The sequence below is a fragment of the Mustela nigripes genome, chromosome 1 (genome assembly GCF_022355385.1).
Source record: "Mustela nigripes isolate SB6536 chromosome 1, MUSNIG.SB6536, whole genome shotgun sequence".
Lineage (NCBI taxonomy): Eukaryota > Metazoa > Chordata > Mammalia > Carnivora > Mustelidae > Mustela > Mustela nigripes.
Genome location: NC_081557.1, coordinates 85,737,844 through 85,751,235, shown reverse-complemented (window position 1 = coordinate 85,751,235; position 13,392 = coordinate 85,737,844). Strand labels below are relative to the sequence as shown.

The 13,392-nt window shown below is 39.8% G+C and overlaps 2 pseudogenes; one reads left to right on the top strand and one right to left on the bottom strand.

Moving 5' to 3' along the window:
* The first annotated feature begins 10,322 nt into the window (after window positions 1–10,322).
* LOC132019853 (glyceraldehyde-3-phosphate dehydrogenase-like) lies at window positions 10,323–11,377 on the top strand (annotated as a pseudogene).
* Window positions 11,378–11,624: 247 nt separating this feature from the next.
* LOC132012379 (olfactory receptor 8B3-like) lies at window positions 11,625–12,559 on the bottom strand (annotated as a pseudogene).
* Between the last annotated feature and the right edge of the window lie 833 nt (window positions 12,560–13,392).

The window sequence follows — 13,392 nt, the reverse complement described above, 5'->3', positions numbered from 1 at the left end:
TGATCTTATTGATTCTTTCAAAAAAACCAGCTTCTAGTTTCATTGATATGTTCTACTGTATCTCTGGTTTCTACCTCATTGATCTCTGCTCTAGTCTTGATGATTTCCCTTCTTATGTGTGGAGTTGGTTTGATTTGTTGTTGATTCTCCAGTTCTTTAAGGTGTAGAGAAAGGTGCTGTGTTCTGGATTTTTCAATTTTTTTGAGGGAGGCTTGGATGGCTATGTATTTCCCCCTTAGGACCGCCTTGGCTGTATCCCATAGGTTTTGGGCCGAAGTGTCTTCATTCTCATTGGTTTCCATGAATTGTTTCAGTTCGTCTTTGATCTCCTGGTTGATCCAAGCACTCTTAAGCAAGGTAGTCTTTAGCTTCCAGGTGTTTGAGTTCCTACCAACCTTTTCCTTGCGATTGTGATCGCAAAGCACTGTGATCTAATAATATGCAGGGAATAATGTCAGACTTTTGGTACCGGTTGAGTCCTGATTTATGACCCAGTATGTGGTATATTCTGCAGAAGGTTCCATGTGCACTTCAGAAGAATGAGTATTCTGTTGTTTTAGGGTGGAATGTTCTGTATATATCTATGAGGGCCATCTGGTCCAATGTGTCATTCAATGCTCTTGTTTATTTATTGATATTCTCTTTTTTTTTTTAAAAGAATTTATTTATTTATTTGACAGAGTGATCACCAGCAGGCAGAGAGGCAGGCAGAGAGAGAGGAGGAAGCAGGCTCCCTGCCGAGCAGAGAGCCCGATGCTGGCCTCGATCCCAGGACCACGGGATCATGACCTGAGCCGAAGGTAGAGGTTTTAACCCACTTAGCCACCCAGGTGCCCCAGATTTTCTTTTTTGATGATCTGTCTATTTCTGAGAGAGGCGTGTTAAGATCTCCTACTATTAATGTATTCATATCAATATGACTCCTTATCTTGATTAACAGTTTTCTTATGTAATTGGCTGCTCCCATATTGGGGGAGTAGATATTAACAATTGTTAGATTATCTTGGTGGATAGTTCCTTTAAGAATTATGTAGTGTCCTTCTGTATCTCTGACTACAGTCTTTAGTTTAATATCTAATTTATCTGATATGAGAATTGCTACCCCAGCCTTCTTTTGAGGCCCATTGGAATGAAAGATACTTCTCCATCCTTTCACTTTCATTCTGAGTGTATCTTTAGGTTCAAAATGGGTCTCTTGTAGACAACATATGGATGGGTCCTGTCGTTTTATCCAATCTGCAGCCCTGTGTTGCTTTATAGGAGCATTTAGGCCATTCACATTGAGATTGATTATTGATAGATACTTTTTTATTGACATCGTGTTACCTTTGAAGTCTTTCTTTCTGTAGATTGTCTCTATATTTCTGTTCAAAGCTACACTTAGGATTTTTAATCTTTAATAGAATACCCCTTAATATTTCCTGCAGTGTCGGCTTGGTGGTTGCATAGTCTTTTAAGCCTTGCCGGTCTTGGAAACTCTTTATCTCTCCATCCATTTTGAATGTCAGTCTTGCTGGATAAAGTATTCTTGGCTGCATGTCCTTCTCGTTTAGTGCCCTGAATATATCTTACCAGCTCTTTCTGGTTTGCCAGGTCTCTGTGGACAGGTCTGATGTTATTCTGATGGGCTTTCCTCTGTACAAAAGGAACTTCTTTGTCCTGGCTGCTTTCAAGAGGGTCTGCCTACAATTATAATTCTTCATTCTTACTATTAGGTATCTCAAGGACTTTCGAGAATCTATAATCTTGGGGGGAGACCATTCTGCCTCTAGTACATGAATGCTTGTTCCATTCACGAGATTGGGAAAATTTTCATGGATAACTTGTTCCACTATATCTCCTAGACTTCTTTCTTTCTCCTCCCCTTCAGGGATTCCTATAATTCTGACGTTGGAATGTATCATGGCATCATTTATGTCCCTGATTCTGTTTTCATGGCTTCTAAGCTATTTGGTCCAGGCTTCCTCCTGATCCTTTCTCTCTATCTGTTTGTCCTCCAGATCACTAATTCTATCTTCTGTCTCAGTTACCCTAGCTGTTAGAGAATTTAGATTAGATTGGAACTCATCGAGAGCATTTTGAACATCATCCCTGGTGGCTTTCAGTTCTGACCTAATCAATTCCATTTGGTCATCCATGGCTTTCCAACCTTGCTATCGCCTGGATAATTGTTAGCCTAAATTCTCTTTCTGACATATTGTCTATGTCAGTAGCCATTAGCTCTGTTGCAGAAGGCCCATCCTCTGTATTTTTCTGTTGGGCATTCCTCCTCCTAGTCATTTGGTGAGAGATGACTGAACAGATGTAGCTGGATGTATGGACTGTGGTGCAGTCAAGGTGCACCCTGGAATGCTTCTTAGCAATCAGGATTCCCCACCCAAACGAGAGAAAAGAGAAAAGAAGATTTAAAAAAAAGAGAGAGTGAGAGAGACAAGAAAAAAAGGGAAGATAAAAGAGAAGGCTCAGCCCAAATGGGCTCCATGGTAAAATTTATGAAGTATACAAACAGAAACAGACAAACAAAAGACTGATGAAAGTAAATGACAAGAGAAAAAAAAATATTATATATATATATATTTATATATACAAAAAAAAGGTATAACCTTTTCAAAAGGAACCCCTGGTGTAAGATTTATATACTATCAGGACAAACACAAATACACAGAAACACTGGCGGAAGAAAAAGATGGGAGAGTGATTATAAATTCTCAGTGTGGGTGACGAAGGTTATTTTGATTCTTCCTGGATGTATCTTGATACCTTTGTTAAAGGACTCAACTTTCCTAAGATAAAGGGGGATTAAAAATTGGTTTACCTATAGGGGTATCATTGATTGGGGAAAAGGGGTTTAACTTGAAGTTTAACTCTATATGAATATTAGAAAATAAAAATAAAAAAGGAATAAACTAAACTAAACTAAAATTTTTTAAAAAAATTTAAAAATAGAAAAGCAAAAGAAAAACACGGGTGTATGTATCAAAAAGGTCAGGTTAGAAGGTTATTATGGAATTTGATGTACTGGACATCTCACTGTGATGGTAAATAGGGTAAAAATGATCTATATAAGAAAATGAACTAGAATAGTGGGAACGAGTTAAAAATAAAAGTTGTATCTATGAAGTAGTGGTGGTTGTTCTCTTGTAGTCTTTTTTTTTTTCTTTCCTGGTTGGTTTTCTGGGGGAGGGGCCTGCCACGTGGGTTTTCAGTCAATGATGTTCCCCGAGTTAAGTCCTCCGCCCCCCTCAAGGGGGTGGGCCCTCAGGAAACCGGTGTTTACAGGCTTTTATTCTCTGGAGGTTTTTATGTTTGTTCACTTGTTTTCTCTCAAGTTGACCGCTTTTGATGTTGTTAGAGGAAAGCAAACTGCACCCTGACCTCCCTCTCAGAGAGAAGCCTCAGTCTGCTCCTCTGTATGTGCTGCAGGCCCATATAAATTCCCCCTTGGCCACTGGCAGAGCAGGTTCCAAGTCGTGGTCCCTGGGGACGCAGGATCTCCTGCTTGTACCCCAAACCATGGCAGCATTAGCTGTCTGGGAAGCTCCAGACTGTCAGAGAGGTTCCAAGCAGCATTCTCACTCTGAGATTTTTTCACTGGCCCAGGCTGGAAGTGCCTGTTCTTTCCAGGTCTAAGAGCGCTGGGCTTGCCTGCACCTCTGTCAGGGGAGGGTGTGGGGCTCATGCATCTCAGGCTCTGTTAGCGTGGCATGGCATTCTGCCATCTGGTGTGGCTCCCAGCCCCTCACAGGAGCTGGACCCCATGCATTCTTGGGTGCGCTGGCAGCTCAGGTACCAAGACCTGGTTTCTCTGCTGCACTCTCTCTGGCTCAGCACCAGGGGAGGCTGTCCTGGGTCTGGGGACTTAAGCCCTGTCCCTAATTGCCCCAATTCCCGCAATTTACCCCCACAATCCTTTGCTCTTTTTGAGTGCTTTCAACCAGACTCCAAGTTAATGGTGGTCCCCAGATGCAGGGCACTCTCATATTGGGGTATTACTTTCCAGTTGGTCGCCTTTGGTGGCTCCCTCCCCCTTTTGTTTATCTTCCAATATCAGTCTGACATTCCCACTCCACTCTACCTGTCCACTGGCGTCTTCTGCCCCTGTAGAGATCCAGACGTGCATAATTCTGAAATCAGGTTGATTTCATGAGTGATTGGAGTTCTTTGGTAGGTAATCAGCTCACTTTAGGGTACAGGTTGAAATGGCGCCTCCTCCTACTTCCCGCCATCTTGTTTTCTGTGTGAGCCATTCTATTCTATACTTGGAAGGCTGTTCCCATTACCTGAGCCTTTCTTCTGAGTCTTGGCTTATTTATTCCTTAAATATTTAATTTAAATCCTGGTAGAATCCAACTTTTTCAGCCATAATTTGCCATGATAGTAAGCATACATACATACATCAAAGTTTACAAAATATACACTTTAACCATTATTATAAACTGAATAGCTTACAATGAACTTACAGACCTATAAACAGATTATTGCGGGTCACAGAGCCCTCTGTGTGTCCCTAGTCCTCCCATTCTCCACTACAATACTGACACAATCATGCCCCAGCTTTATTTCACAGCCTCATCTCTTAAGTGGGCCCCCATGTTGCTCCACGTCCAGCCAGAAGAAGGATGAGGAGAACGTGGAAATGATTATTATAGTCTACCCTGATGTGTTTCCACATATTGCGGACACCAATACAAAATAAGAATACACTCCCACATTCTAAATTAGGCAACAGAGCTTTCGAATATAAAGTGGGAAAGATACTCTCTCGACAATTTGCTTAGATTAGCATGTTGCTTTCATTTGTGTTCTGAGACTTTTTATTCATGGAAACCATTTTCATGTTTCACGGATATTTTAAAGTATAGTACATTAACAATAATAATAAAAGTAGTAAGCTGGTATATGTAGAATCAAAACACCAAGTCCTAGTCTCAGCTCTACCAGTTTCAAATTGTAATCTGTGACAAACCATGAAAACACCTGAGCATCAGTTTCATCAACAAGGAAATGAAACTAAGCTTCTCTCTCCTCTTTATCTCACTTTATTTTCCATTGAAATATAAGAACTTACTGATGTGACAGAGCAGAAAAACTAAAAAACATTAAGAGCAATTGTAACACACTGCACATCTCTATATTAGTGTTTGAATGGGCTTTTTTTAACTTTGTGCTAGAGACAGAGGCTCCCCACCCTTTTTGATGCCCCCAGCCATTTTACTCACTAAGGAAGATGAGAGTTTTTCCCACAGAAAGTAAGACTTCACATTGGCTATGATTTTCATGTTTAAAGGTACATATTTTATACAACTGAGCCCTGCAGATAAACTGACTGCTTCACCTCGTGGTCAGCTGATAACACAATGACATGCCCCAATGCACAAAGAAAAACCAACTTATGCCAGACTCAGGAGAAAATAGCATTTGTGTCTCCCAACATCGACATCAATTCAACAAAATCAATTTCAGAAGTAATTTTGATCATCTAGAATTGAAATTAGAATCTATCTACTCTGTTGTATTATGAAAATCTACATTTATATCATTCTCTTTACTATGCCTTATTTATATTTGTAATATATACCCCAATGCCGCACATTGCTAGGTACTCAAAGGTACACAATGCTCTGTGTGTGTGTGTGTGTACACATATGTGTGTGCATAGTATGTGTGTTACATTGAACAAGCAAATGATTAAAGCAATAGCTACTTCCTTTCCTCAATTCATTAAGTACATCCTGCTCAGGTCCTCTTCTCTGGACTGGGTTCCATAACATGCAATCAATGCTGAGCAGTAATCTCATAAGATAAAAGACTTCAAGACTGCGTGTGTGTGTGTGTGTGTGTGTGTGTGTGTGTGTGTGTTGAAGGAGGCTGTCAGGAGGAGTGGAGAGTGAGGTTTAATAAATTTAAGTGTTCAGCAATTAAAAGGACATGGAACTCAGAACCCCTTGTACTTCTGCTTTTCATGACTCCTGAATCTCTGTGAACCCTAATCATGCCCACTACAAGCCTGGTCTGAGCAGCACCAGCAGCTCATGAATGAAGTTTGCACAAAACAATTCAGAAGGTAATCAACTTTGCTTCCAATTCTGAAGTAGGAGGATCCATTTTTTATTATTATTATTGACCAGAAAGTCTAAGCTTTCACACTGATTCAGAGACAGCTCTGTCCTAGGACAGGTACAGACCAATCCCATGATTTCCCTGCTTGACTCCTAGTTGTGACAATTTCAATAGACTCAAACTTCTTCTCCTAACTTCTTTTATGGCCATTCACATAACACAAAAAAGCAAAAACCATAGTGGATATTCTATGTTGTGTGTATAACACACCTGACTTGGTTCTCCTCCTTTTGAAAAAAGTCCCAGGGGTGCCTGGGTGGCTCAGTTAAACCCTCTGCTTTTGGTTCCAGTCATGATCCCAGGGTCCTGGGATTGAGCCCCGCATTGGACTCTGCTCAGTGGGGAGCCTGCTTCCTTCTCTCTCTCTCTGCCTGCTCTTCTGCCTACTTGTGATCTGCCAAATAAATAAATAAATAAAAATCTAAAAAAAAAAAAAAAAAGAAAAACGCCCCAAACATGTACAGTGCTTAAATTAGTAACCAGAAAGCTGTCAGCTGAGTTGCTTTTATGAAAGCTTTGTATATCTTACCTTTATAAACTGTTTTTATAACTTTTGTAACCATTTTAATGAACTTTTCCCCAAATAATGTGAAAAAATGGAATTAAATTCAAAAGCTTATTCTTTCTGCAATGAAATATATATATATATATATATATACATATACATAAATTTCTGAATTCTGAAACTAAAGCAGATTGCATTTGAATTTTGAAGCTTCTCAAATGAAAGATTAGTGACCAGGCTTAACATATACTTTTAGGTACCTTAAATAGTGATAAAATAAATAACAAAGTGGATGCACCTTTGAAATGTCTATAAGGGTTCCTGAATAGCACAAACATTATTTACATATTGACACACCTTTTTCAATAAGTAATACAATTTCATCAAAACAGAGCCTGGGTTGGGGGGAGCGCCTGGGTGACTCAGTAGGTTAAAGCCTCTGCCTTGGGCTCAGGTCATGATCTCAGGATCCTCAGCCGGGAGCCTCCTTCCCTTCCTCTCTCTCTGCCTGCCTTTCTGCCTACTTATGATCTCTGTCTGTCAAATAAATAAATAAAATCTTAAAAAAAAAGAAGAGAGAACAGCCTGAGAGTGGGTATTAAGGAGGGCACATATTACATGGAGCACTGGGTGTGGTGCATAAACAATGAATCTTGGAACACTGAAAAGATAAAATTAAGTTAAAAAAAAAAAACAGACACTAAGTAAAAGAAAAACAAAATTAAAAATTACAACAAAAATAAACTATTTTGTATAAATAAAACTTGTCAAATGAAAATCACACATGTTGATATGGAGGTCAGGGGATGTGGTATGACAGGTCATTTAAAAACAGTAAGTCAGTAACTCTGTGATGACAGATCATAACTACATTTTTCATGGTGAGCATTTGGTTGTGCATATAAATGTCAGATCACTATGTTGTAGATGTGAAACTAATAGAATATTGTATGTCAGCTATACTTCAATTAAAAATTAATTTTTAAAATAAATAATAAATATTGGGGTGCCTGGGTGGCTCAGTGGGTTGAGCCTCTGCCTTCAGCTCAGGTCATGATCTCAGGGTCCTGGGATCAAGGCCCACATTGGGCTCTCTGCTTGGCGAGGCGACTGCTTCCCTCTCTCTCTCTCTCTCTGACTGCCTCTGCTTACTTTTGATCTCTCTCTCTCAAATAAATAATAAAATCTTAAATAATAATAATAAAATAAATAATAAATAATTCGAACATCTAAAACATAAAGAAGACACTAAACCAGTTATGCTAAATTTCACAATAGCTAATTCTTGAATGGAAATCAGAAAAGTGGTAAAATATTAAGTATAATTAAGGTGTCTTAGAAATATTTAATGAATCTTGGAACTCTGAAAAAATAAAAGAAAATTAAAAAATCAAAATAAAAAAATGTAAAAAAATTTAAATCATAACTTAAGAATTAAATTTTTTTCTTTGTTTCAAGTTTTTATTTATATTCTAGTTAGTTTACAAATGGTATAATACTGGCTTCAGGAATATAATTTAGGATTAAGGAATTTTAGAGTAGTCATCTTATTGTGTTTTGTCAAAAGAAAAATAATCCAAAATCCTACTGAAGAACGGAAACTGTCACAATTTGGCTTATCCACCAAATGTTTCTTTCAAGTTGTCATTGCTCTCTCAGCTGCTATTTCAGGGTTTTTGTAACTTAAAATCCATAGAGGAGTTGCACACAGAAATAAAAAACCAGGAGTAATTTAGCTGTTTCCAGGTCCTCCAGCCCTGTTACTTATATCTGTTTATTTTTTTTATTGTATTCATGTAGCCACCATATACTACATCATTAGACTTTGATGCAGTGTTCAATGGTTCATTATTTGCATATAACACCCAGTGCTCATCACAACATGGGCCCTCCTTAATACCCATCACCTAGTGTAAACATCAAATGACTTGTGTTTTTATCCTATTCAGAGAAGTCCTGTGGTCCCCATACTATTTCAAGAGCCTTCTAGAAAGGAAGAGTCACAAAAAGAGATGTCTTTTCTCCATCATTTGCTTTCTAAATCCCTTCATCTTGACTTGAATTTTGAATACCAAATACTATTTAAGCTCCTGTTCTCTGGGTTCCTGCTTCCTCATAAATGTGGAGACAAATCTGGCCTTTTGGCCTTCATTCCCTTAAACTTGATTAATGTAGGATCCTCATGCATTGTAAGTTTTATCACAGCTGTATGGACATGATGGAAGGCAGAATTGCAGTACTCTGAATAAGCAGGAGACAAAGTCAGATGAAAGGTGGTTTTAAACCTCATAGTCTTTTCCTACAGAGAGATTTCTTGTTTATTTTCCATGTGGTTTTTGGGTTGTGGCCTAATGTTTCCTGCTGGGTTCCTTTCTCTCCGATGCCCTCGTCTCTGAATTATGAGTACTTGAAAATATTCTAAAATATTTTTTAGTTAATTTGCAAAAAGCTCCTTGTTTCAATCAATCATCTCTCTACTAGGCTAGCTGAATAGGATTTCTCTTGGACAAGGAAAAGAACTATCACACTACTTTCTTAAAACAATCATTGCCCTGAGGGATATTTATGTGTAAGCCAACAAAGCACAGTCAACTTTCAAAATAAAAAATGTTCTCATATTTTAGGATTATTGAAATAAACTAAAAATAAAAATAATAAAATGAAGTAGACAAAAGTATATATTTGAAAGAGCAGTACACTTAAAATCAGGAGGCTACACTTTATCTAGATATTTCCTTAATAAGCTTTATAATGTTATTCATTAACTTTCCTCAGCTTCAGTATCATGTCTATGCAATAAGTATATATTGAGGATCACTTGTGTCCCCTATGGTAAATATGAAACCTCTATCAAGAGACTCTTAACACGTAGCATTTAGGTGGAAAGTGGATTATATTTTATGGATGTTCTGGAACCTGCTGTATCTGTGAAACAGTGACATTTCAAGGAGACACATTATAAGCCAGGGAAGTGTATAGACAGGAGTACACATTATCTGATTCCTGATTGCAATAGCACAGTGTGAGTAACTCTCCCCCATAGGTACAAAATCACCCAGCTGTTACTTTACATGATGATTTACAGAACTGTTAATCCTCCCCAAGAGAAAAAAAAAAAACGCAAATTCCATAACAAAGTAAAAATTTTGAAGGGGCGGGGGGGTGGGAGGTTGGGGGAACCAGGTGGTATTAGGGAGGAACCAGGGTATTAGGGAGGGCACAGATTGCATGGAGCACTGGGTGTGGTGCAAAAACAATAAATACTGTTATGCTGAAGAGAAATAAAAAATTTTAAAAAAACAGATAAATTTATTCATTATGTTATTTATAAATGGTTAAAGAGGTAAAAAGGAGAAGACATTGTGAAAATGATGAGGAAGGAAGATCTTCTATCAAGAAATTGGAAACAGGAGCACCTGGGTGGCTCAGTTCGTTAAGCAACTGCCTTCTGCTTAGGTCATGATCCTCGATTCGAGGAATCGAGTCCCACATCAGGCTCCCAGCTCCATGGGGAGCCTGCTTCTCCCTCTGCCCTTCTCCCCTCTCATTCTCTCTCTCACTATCTCTCTTTCTCAAATGGATAAATAAAATTAAATTTAAAAAAAAGAAATTGGAAACAAACTGGGCTCTCTGCTCCTCCCTGTCTAACACACAGCCACATCTCCTGGTGCAGTGATAGCAACATCCCAAAGACAAGATGGTAAAGGTTGGAGTAAGTATATTTGGTGGTATTGGGCACCTGGTCACCAGGGCTGCTTTTAACTGTGAGAAAGTGGATGCTGTTGCCGTCAAGGACAACTTCATTGACTTCAACTGGAACATACATGTTCCAGTATGATTCCATCCATGGCAAACTCAAAGGCACAGTCAAGGCAAAAAACAGATAACTTGTCATCGATGCAGAACAAACCTCCATCTTCCAGGACCGAGATCCCACCAACATCAAACGAGGAGATGCTGCTGCTGAGTATGCTGTGGAGTCCAATGCGGAAGGCTGTGCCTTACTTGAAGTTGGGGCCAAGAAGATCAGCATCTCTGCCCATTCTACCGATGCCCTGAAGTCTGGGATGGGTGTGAACCATGAGAAGTATGAAAACTTTCTCAAGATTGTCAGAAATGCCTCCTGCAGAATCAGCTGCTTAGCCTCTCTGGCCAGGGTCATCCATGACAATTGGTATTGTGGAGGGACTCATGACTATAGTCCATGCCATAACTGCCACCAAGAAGACCCTGCCAGGCCCAGCTGAGAAACTGTGGCATGATGGCTGAGAGGCTTCCCAGAACATTATTTCGGCTTCTAAACTGATACTACCAAGTTTGTAGGCATGGTCATCCCTGAGCTGAATAGGGAGCACACTGGCATGGCCTTCCATGTCACCACCCCAAAGTGTGTCAGTTGTGGATCTAAGCTGCCTAGAGAAAGCTGCTGAGTACTATAACATCAAGAAGCTGGTGAAGCAGGCATCAGAGGACCCCCTCAAGGGCATCCTGGGCTTCACTGAGGATCAGATAGTCACTTGCAACATTAAAAATGACACCCAATCTTCCACCTTTGATCCTGGGACTGGGGTTGTCCTCAATGACCACTTAGTCAAGTTCATATTCAAGTATGGTAATGAATTTGGCTATAGCAACATGTTGGTGAACTATATGAGCTATATAGCTCTCAAGGAATTAGAGTCTACTGGACCAGTAGCCCTAGACAGAACAAGAAGAAAGAGGCTCTCAGTTGGTGGGGAGTACATACCCTAACACACTGAGAATTTCCACACCTCTACACAGTTTCCCTCCCAGATTCCCTGAAGCAGAGGAGGGACTTGGGGAGCCCTACCTTGTCACTGTAACCACCAAAAAATATTATAAACAAACTGACAGGAAAATCAAATTTCCATCATGGTGGTAACAAAGATACAGGATATGAACACTCCCACTAAACTATTCTGACAAAAGAAATCGAATATACCAGTCCTATAACTGTACCCAGGGACAGTGATTCAGATCAAAATGTTCTCCCACTTCGGGTTTTTCTCAGAGCAAGTTTAACATCTTTGTTCCTCAAGCTGTAAATGAAGGGGTTCATCAAAGGAATCACATTGGTATAAAAGACAGAAGAGATTTTTCCCTCATCCACAGACCCAATAGAAGATGGTTTAAGATACGCAAATGCACCAGATCCAAAATAGAGAGAAACCACAAATATGTGGGAACTGCAGGTGCTGAAGGTTTTGGACCTGCCCTCAGGAGAGCTGATGCGCAGGATGCTGGACAGGATGCAACCATAAGAGACAAAGATGGTGACACTGGACACAATGATATCAATGCCTACCGAAATGAGAAGCACCACCTTACTGATATAAGTCCTGGTGCATGACAGTTGGAGTAAAGGGAGCATGTCACACAAATAATGGTTAATAGTGGCTGCATCACAGAAATTAAGTCTCAGCACGCACCCTGTGTTAGCCATGGCACCCGAAAATGCCATCAAATATGAACCAAGCATAAGGCTGAAACACACACTTTAGGGGACATGGCAACATTATATAAAAGTGGGTTACAGATGGCCACATAGCGATCATAGGCCATTGATGTCAGCATATAACATTCAGAAATACCAAAACCACAGAGGAAGAAGAGCTGGGTCATACATCCGCTGTAGGAGATAATATTTGTCTTTGATGTGAAGTTAATCAGCATTTTGGGTGTAAACACAGAAGAAAAACAGAGGTCTATGAAGGACAAATTCAAGAGGAAAAAGTACATGGGTGTGTGCAGATGTGAATTCAGCAGGATTAGAGTTACCAAGCCCAAATTTCCCAACACAGTGATCACATACATGACTAGAAACAGGAAGAACAGAGGAAGCTGGAGATATGGTAAGTCTGTTAGCCCCATTAGAATGAATTCAGTCACAAAGGAAGCATTTTTAGGAGGCATTCTTCTCTAAGGGGATCTGTGAACACAGGAGAAAAAAGTTACACAGGAAACAATTGAACATTTCCCACCATATCTCCTTGCACAGAAGTTGGGTTTGTACTGGGAATATTTGAGACTACCCCAAACTGGACCCTCAGAATCTGCTTTGTCATTATCATGAATCTAATGACATGGACACTTCCTTATTAGGGGCTCTATAAGCTATAAAACAAAGAGCATTAAAACTTGGCCTACAAAATGAAGGCCAATGCTTCCATATGCCAACAGGACTGCTGTCAAAACCAAAGGTTAGGGAGAAGATTGGACCAGAAGGGAATTGCCTTCTCTCATTTCAATTCTTTGAACATATAAGCCCTCCCCTAACCAGGAAAATGGAGGCAGCAACCCCACCAAATGGGTGCTGGCTTTCAGGGAGATTGGACTTCATGTGGTGGGAATGAAGAACACTGTTCTAATCCAAAAATAAAGGACCAGAGTCTAGAAGAGTTCAAGTTTCTGCCCCACATACAGAGTAAAAACAATGGATGTAGAAGAGTGAGAGTCCCATCAATGGAACTGACCAATAAATTGCATCCTTGAAACCTAATAATGTTTCTAAATCTTCCTTGCTCCATCACCCTCCCCTAAACAGGTCCTTCTACCAATTTCATGTGAGTCTGAGGACTGCAAAAAACTGGAAAGTAACTGGCATCTTTGATCCCTAGTCTTCCATCACAAAAGAAAAACATGAATAGGGGCACCTGGGTGGCTCAGTCAGTTAAACATCTGCCTTCAGCTTAGGTCAAGATTCCACGGTTCGGGGATGAAGCCCCACATCCACCTCCCTGCTCAGC